This window comes from Quercus lobata, chromosome 2 (genome assembly GCF_001633185.2).
Source record: "Quercus lobata isolate SW786 chromosome 2, ValleyOak3.0 Primary Assembly, whole genome shotgun sequence".
NCBI lineage: Eukaryota > Viridiplantae > Streptophyta > Magnoliopsida > Fagales > Fagaceae > Quercus > Quercus lobata.
Genome location: NC_044905.1, coordinates 80,378,773 through 80,386,908, shown reverse-complemented (window position 1 = coordinate 80,386,908; position 8,136 = coordinate 80,378,773).

The window sequence follows — 8,136 nt, the reverse complement described above, 5'->3', positions numbered from 1 at the left end:
AAGAGGGTTTTAGATGAAAATTTACCCAAATGCCCCTTTCCTCCTTCGACATTAATTTTTTTTAATGTTAACAATCAGTTTTTTATTTTTTCCTTATAAACATTTTTCTTTATTTTTTCCTTATAAACATTTTTCTTTATTTTTTCCTTATAAACATTTTTCTTTTAATATAATAAGGACATAATAGTAAATTTATGCCACTAAATTTTATATAAGCTTATTTTATTTGTCTTATCATTTATACAAAATCTTTCTCAAAAAAAAAAAAAAAAAAAATCCTTTTTCACCAACTAAATTATATACAAAGAAAACTAAATCTTTTTAATCTCCTACTTCTCCATCTCCGACCAAATTAAGCCTTAAGGCAACTGCTGATTACAATGCCGAGGAAGGAAATGAAATAGACAGCCCAGCTTGTACATTTGAAGAACAAAGAAAACCGGAGGGAAATGGCCATAAAGAACGCCGTGACTGTGAAGAATTGGCCACATTTCTTGAGCAGTCGGACTGCGACGACAAACTTGGCATGGATGAATACGCTGAGGAAGAAAGAAGTAAAGCCGAGTAGAAGTGCTAGAGCGAGGCAGGGCAGTGATGACTGGAATTGAGAGTGAAGTCGCACTGCTGGTAGCAGCGCAATAGCCATGGACGAAGCCATGCAAAAAGCAAGCATAGCATTGTTCCAGTCCTTTTTGCGGTGTTCATTAGCTTCCAATCCAGGTGGTTGGGCTTGTGCTTCTAGGTCAAAATCATCACCAGGCCCTTCAGGTTCGCCATGGGCTTGTCGATCAACCTCATCAACCCCATCTAGTTGAGCGCGTGCAGATGCGGCTGCTTCTGGATCAAATATCAATAAAACTGCGACCAAACATTTATATTTGACAATGAATTTGAGAAAAGCGTCGTAAACTTTTCTGAGACTCATGTTCTCAGAGAGTGGCGAAACAATTTGTGCCTTTAAAATAAAAAGATAAGCCATTTATAGAAAAATAAAATAAAATTGGTTGTTCAGACTCAGAGGGCCACCACTGAATGGAAAACTAAGAATGTATTGCACTATTACTTCACTGGTCCATATATATTTTTTTAATGTATTACTCGAACTCTAGAAGATGGTGATTGGTCGGTGGGTCCCATTTAAAGAATCCTCTGACTGAGTTGGCGACGTGAGTCAGTCTTACGCATCCTTACAAAGCAAGTAACAATATATTAACGATTTTTTTTTTTTAAATTGTTAAAATTTTCTGAATTATGTTAATGGCAAATATGAACTATAATTTTTTAATAAATTGGTTATACTTACACTAAATCCTACTGTATGTATGGAACAAAGTGTTTTTAATTGTGAATATGTTTTTTCCCAACAAAATGAAAAGTGATATTTCAATAAATTCTTTAATTTTGTATATTAAAGGAAAATTACTACAAATCAATACCATTTAATATAGAGAAATTTTATGTCCACAATATTTTCACAACGTTTTACAATAAATTCAATGTGATAGGTTATTACTTGCTATTTTTAGTGGAAAAAAATAATTTTAATAGTAGATTCAAAATAAAAACCTATAATAACTTGTCAAATAAGAATTTTTATGAAAAAGTTGTGGACATAACATTTTTCTTTAATACAATATATGTGCTTGAAATAAAATATTAATAAATAAATATTTTTTGAATTAAAAAAAATATATTTATGGCAAATAACAATTTCACAAGGAAATTCACAAATTGCAAGTCATTGGCGCCTCTTGTCCTTGGTGTGATATCCAACAGATATAAACGCCAAATAAGCTTTTCTATAAATAAATTTTTAAATAAAGTCATTTAGACAAAAAATAATAATCCAAGTTCTCTAACCTTTAGCGTATGATTTCTCATATTGCGCGTGGCCCATCAAGTGTCAACGGACGAGATTCACACAATGAACTTCAATTGCATGTAATCGTTGTTAATATCAATCTTTTATATATATATATATACACACATATATATATATATATATTAATTGGACTAACTGGAAAATAAAAAAATCATAAAAGACAGTTATTACTTACCATCTAAGTTTTATCATCAGCCGGTCATCCCCTTGCTTCAGTCATGCAGTACGAACCGTATGCGCAATTCCATCATCTGATCTCCAACTACTCCTGTCACTCTCAAAGTCAAAGAGCTAGGTAGTAGGTACCTAGGTAAGCAATAAAAAAATGTTAACAAAGCTAACCCATAAAAAATTAAGTTGCTCTCCTCCTCAACATTCGAACCTTCCACTCGTCTTATCCAGGGAAAAATATGCCCTCTCAACGAAATATGAGTTCCCTTCCACAGCTGGGACCCCATTTGTGAAAGGGAAGACTCGTATTCCCGTAACATAACAGGGCATAGCTTCTCCTTATCCAAAGCCGGAACCATGTGGGGGCTCAAAGGACCCAGGCCGCTGACCTTGAGATAAAAATAAATAAAAAAGACCTTAAGATAATAATAAATTGGATAAATTACAACTTATGCTGTGATTTGCTTGAAATTCAACTTACTTATCTGTGGTTTGATTTCTGACATTTTACTCACTTGTGATTCTTTCCGTTAGTATTCCGTAATTCGCCTTCCCACTTGCTGTTAAACTAACATCTTATATGCCAAAATCAGAACACAAGATAGATCAAACACACTCTCTCCTCAAAAACACTCTCACACTTGCTCACCCACTCAAAACCAAAAAAGAAGGAGACCATTAATTGAAGATTTAAGTCCCTGTTTATTGCCTGCTGCTAATCCTTTTATTTATTATTTTTGGCTCAAAGCATTTCTCATGTAATTGTTTATTATTTAAGTCCCTGTTTATTTCCAGGCACATGTATCTATCTCTTTAAAATTTTGGTGGTAGTCTAACATTGGCACGTGTATACGTGGGAAATATCTTGATCCTACAGGTTAGGCCTTTTAACTTAGCCTAGATCGTCCCAACCAACTCTCACTTCCAATACCCTTTCCTTGATTCTTCTTGTTCCCTTGTGTTTCCCAATGTTTCACTCTCAATCTCTCCTCCCCCTCCCCCCCCCCCCTTTCCCCCCACCCTTAGCTTTGTGTGCTTTAGTCCCTTATATAGTCTCCTCTTAGTGGGGTTGAAATGATTACCTTTCGCTGGTTTCCATACAATCCCACTTTCACCTCTAATCCCAAGAATAGTTTGTAGACACCTCATTTTACAAGTTGCATTTAACCAACATGTAGATCTTCAGATTTGTGATACAAAACAAATCTTGATGCTCTAATGATCATAATGGTATGTCATGGGCTTTGATTAGATCACCAGATCAAAAGTTATCATACAACCAATTTTTAATGATCATGGTTCACCTACACAATGGGCCCGATCACGCCTTATTTTAAACACTTAATTTTGATTGGTTCTCACAAGAATTAATTTAAAATTCTTTAAGTGTGATTTTTTATTGGATTTCATTTTACTTCATTTTTTTAAGATATAATAAAAAATGTTGTCCTTAATGGCATCTTATTTGCTCTTTTAAAATGAAAAACAATTTGGAGAGAGAAAAAGATATGATCCATGAAAAAATTCAAAAAAAAAAAAATACAGAAAAATGCTCAAAAATACGTTATTATTCTCAACAACAACTTGAATCGTATTTTTGGCCGGGAAAACGTTGAAATTTAATTTTTCTAGAAAAGTTGTAGAGAATTTAATTTCCTTTCAAAAAACACCAATCCTAAATCAATTGGAATTTTAAGTAGAAAGTTATAGCCAAAATACGAAACAGGTGCAGAAGATAACACAAATTCAGCATTTCAAATAGGGATCAACATCAAATCTGTTCAAGCTTATCTAATAGGCTTATCCCTTCCCTTAGCTTCAAAAGAAAGCTAATAACTTAGCTTTAAAGCTAAGCCATCCCTTCCCCTATAAATAGAGAAGACCTCTTCCATTTTCTGGACTCGATTCCCTTTAGAGAGCTAGTGATGAGAAATCTAAAAAGAAAAGCTGTTGTGCAGTCATTGTTCTTACTTTGGTTGTAGTTTAGTACTTTCTTGCTTTCTCCCTAGCCCTTTAAGTGATCACTTTCCCCTTTTAATTTATGCTCTATGCTGGTAAGTAGTTAATTATGTTTTTTAAACTTTTTGCACATGCTTGAATAAATGCTTCCAAGTCATTATTTGTTTCTTTCATGATATGCTTGGATGAACATGCCTATATATCTCATTGATATTCCTTTTACATGCTTAGATGAACACTTCTAGACTAATACACAACTTTCTCTTGAATGCTTAGATGAACAGTTCTAAGCTAATGCACAACTTTCTCTTGAATGCTTAGATGAATAGGTCTAGGTAGTTGTTTTACTTTTTTTTAAATGCTTAAATGAACATGTCTAAGTATTTTGATTTTTTCTAGATAAACATGTCTAAGGGATTTTTCTTTACTTTTTTTTTTTTTCATAATTGCTTGGATGATCAAATATACTTAAATGTTTTTTTTTTTCTCTTTGCAATTGTGTGGATGACAAATAGCATGACAATTCTCTATTTTCCTTCACATGCTTGGATGAACACTTCTAAGTTATTATTTACTTTTCATAACATGCTTAGATGAACATGTCTAGGTAGTTATTTCTCTCTTTTTTGAATGCTTAGACTAACAGGTCTAATTAACATTATGGTTTTTGCTTAAATACTTGGATGAACATGTCTGGGTGATTTTCTTTGTTCTTCTCATGATTGCTTATTGGATGATTGGTAGGTCTAAAAATAAATTTTCTTTTGCAATTATGTTGATGACAAATAACATGACGATTTTGTTTTCCTTCACATGCTTATATAAACATGTCCAGGCAAGGAATTCCTTGTTTACATTAATTTCTTGGATGAACATGCCATTACTCATGCTTTCTTTACGTTTAAATTGTTATCTAACAAATTTCACTTTTTGTTTCTCTTTATGTCAAATTCCCCAACACATATTTGTTTACAATTCTTGCAAATTAACATGTTTATATGATATATTGTTTGCATTTGTTTGAAATGACATGATATTGGCCACCTTAACCTAGGAGATCGGTTTTACTGGGTGAGATGGGTGCTTAATCCCTTCCCATCTCATAAATTAGCCTCCGAACCAAGATCAAGGGTTCTAGACTAGGCTCTTGTATATGCAATTTTACATTTTTTAGAATGTAACTAGGAAACAAAGCAATGTAATTTACTTTCTTAGAATGTATCTAGGACTAAAAAAATATTGTAAATTTTTGTTACAAAATTGATGCAAATTGTCATAGATAATAATACAAAGAAGCATTTTTTATAGAGAAGGTTTTCTTGTTTTTCCATTTAAATTAAATAAGTGGTGACTCCATGTAAAACCCTCGATCTAGGGGGGAGTACATTTTACAGTGAATTCAACATTTTGAGCATCACAATCCCACCTATTCATGCAGGTTAGGCCCAGTTTGAGAAAAAATTGGCGGGCCGAGGTCGCGGTCACTCACACAGTCATATCCTCTGAAGATTCTCTCAAAACTTGTTCCAGACGTCGAATAGTGTTCGGCAACGGATTTCCCAAAGACATTAACTATGATCGGCCACCGACCTAAATCAACCCCGTCCCCTTGCTGAATTCTCTTGGTGATTGGTTTGCACTGGTCCCAATGTGGTAAACTTCTCGATTGCTACAATTAGACCTTAGCACATCCAACAGTGAACTAGTCTTGGCCCAGCGACAGTGGGCCTTGGCTACTCGAACCGCCCTGGGTCACCTAGGCTATTCTGGGTCACTTGGGCCTAGACCCCTACATATGGGCTGTTCTGGGTCATTTGGGCCTGAGCTCCTACAATAGCCCCCCACGATCCTATTTTCGTGAAGTGAAGATAGGATCGGGGTTCTCCTACCCAGTGGTTGGGGGTCTTTCCTTTCCTATCCAAAAGAAATGACGATTATGCCTCAGGAAGGCCAATGGTCGATTAATTAATGTAACGGACAAGACAGCTTGCTTCTTTTATGCACATGGTAGAATCTAAGGCATCGGACGGTCCAGATGGTCTGACGATTTGCTTATCGAGGCAAGTGTGAAGAGACATGATGGTACGCATTAATTGGTTTTGGGCAGTTACAATTAATGACCCTTATTCTTATAATGCCCCTTCTAATTCATGTTTTTGTTTTCTTTAGTTTCTTCTAAGTTCAAAATATTGCCTTTCTCTTATTCCCAAGCTCTTAATCTCCCTCCAAGACCATCCTCCTCTCCAAGAAGTCACTCAGTAAGTATTCTTCCCTCTAACTATCTCCTCATAACTTAGTTAGGTTCAAAGAAATCGATTTTTCTTACCTTTTGAAAACAAGAGCAGACGTAGAGTCCTTCAGAGTTAGGTTCAACATCCCTCGTGACGTTGACATATTGTATTGTCACAAAGGAGATATAGAAGACTAGAGGCTCCCCCATGTAGTATTTTTCCCTTTAATGTCCATACTTGAGGGTGGGGTTAGGTTCCCAGTAGATCCCTTGTTGCTTAGAACCCTTAGTTTTTACGGACTTCGCCTCGACCAGTGTTTGCCTAATTTTTATAGGGTAGTTAACTGTGTGGGGCGTCTTAACCGATTGTATGGCCTCAACCTTACCCACCATGACATTAACTTCCTATACACCATTCAGGGGAGTCTGAAGCATAGGTATTACCTTCAGACTCGAAACACAATGGTTAGGTTGATATCTTGCCTCTGCGACTCCAATAGGAACTCGACGGGGGAATATGTGAGAGTGAGCGGGAATTGGCTAAATGGCGAGCTGACCTACCCGACCTCTCCTTGCCAAATAGGTCGGTATTTTCTTTTCCCGACTCCTTGACATACCTAAATTGTGCTTCCCCCCCCCCCCCTTTCTCTCCTTTGGCCGCATTATTATTTCATGTATACATATATTATTATTATTTTTATTTTTTAGTATCTCTTTAACTCGTACCCCATCTCCGACTGCAATTTCCAAGAAATTTCAACCAAATATAAACGTAGTACAAGTTCGAGAGCTTAACTTCGTTATTCACTCAAAAATATTCGTGCACTACGATGGGCAGTTAAGAGCTTCCCATTTGATCCTGGGCTGCGTACCTTCCTACACAAGCTACCAGGACTCATTGAGCACTTTAACAGTCGGCAACTCGCTTCTATCATACCTCGACGTTTAGTTGCTCGGATTCTGATGAGAATGCAAAATGTTATATTTTTCTCCCATTAATGTTTAGTCTTTTATATTTATTTGGTGCCTAAATGTACTCATTATTCTTATATTTTGATTTAGGATGCAAATGGAGGCATTAAGTGCGAAACGTAGCTAATTGGGCGATTTTGGACAGCTTTGACATCGCTTCGTAATCCTGGAATAACTCTCTCATCCGAGCTCTAATTGAGATGATTCAAGATGATATGGAACGCCAAGACAAAGGTCTACAACTTTCATGTTTTGAGTTTTGAGAGACACAAGATGCATCAAGGATGAAATTGGGCTTGAAGTTGCTGCACCTGCACTGTTGACGTTCTGGAATATTCCTTTGCCTGCAATTCTAATACGCAGATCTAATGCAGTTTATTTTTGGAAGCTTCCAGATTTGATGCACAAAAATTCCAGCTGAAAAACACCACTTTCCTAGTTATAGTAGGACTGTTTTATTTTTAATATTTTTCCTTAATTAGTCAGATTTGGATATTATTATTTAGAATATTTGTAGGAGATTTTGTATGCATGGGAAAGGGGGAATTAACGTGTAAAAGGGGAGGAGAAATTAGATTTGGACACACACGCCTCTCTCCCCTCTTCTCTGATTTTCTCTTTTGAGTTTTCATCATGGCCCTACTTGGCTAAACTTTTATACTTGGTCGAAGAAAACTGAAGCCTCGGAATCAATAAAACTGTGAGATCTAATTTGTTTTTATTGTTCAATTTATGCTTTAAATATCGAATGTTCTTCTGTGCCTATTTTCATGATTTTCTCGTTTAATTACTGGGAGGCCTATTAGTTTATTATTTGTTGCAATCTACTGCTAGGTTAGATATCAAATCCGTAGTTGTTTGATCTTTCTAATTTGTGAAGCAACCAAGATTTAATGATTTGCTACGTCAGAAATTATTAGAT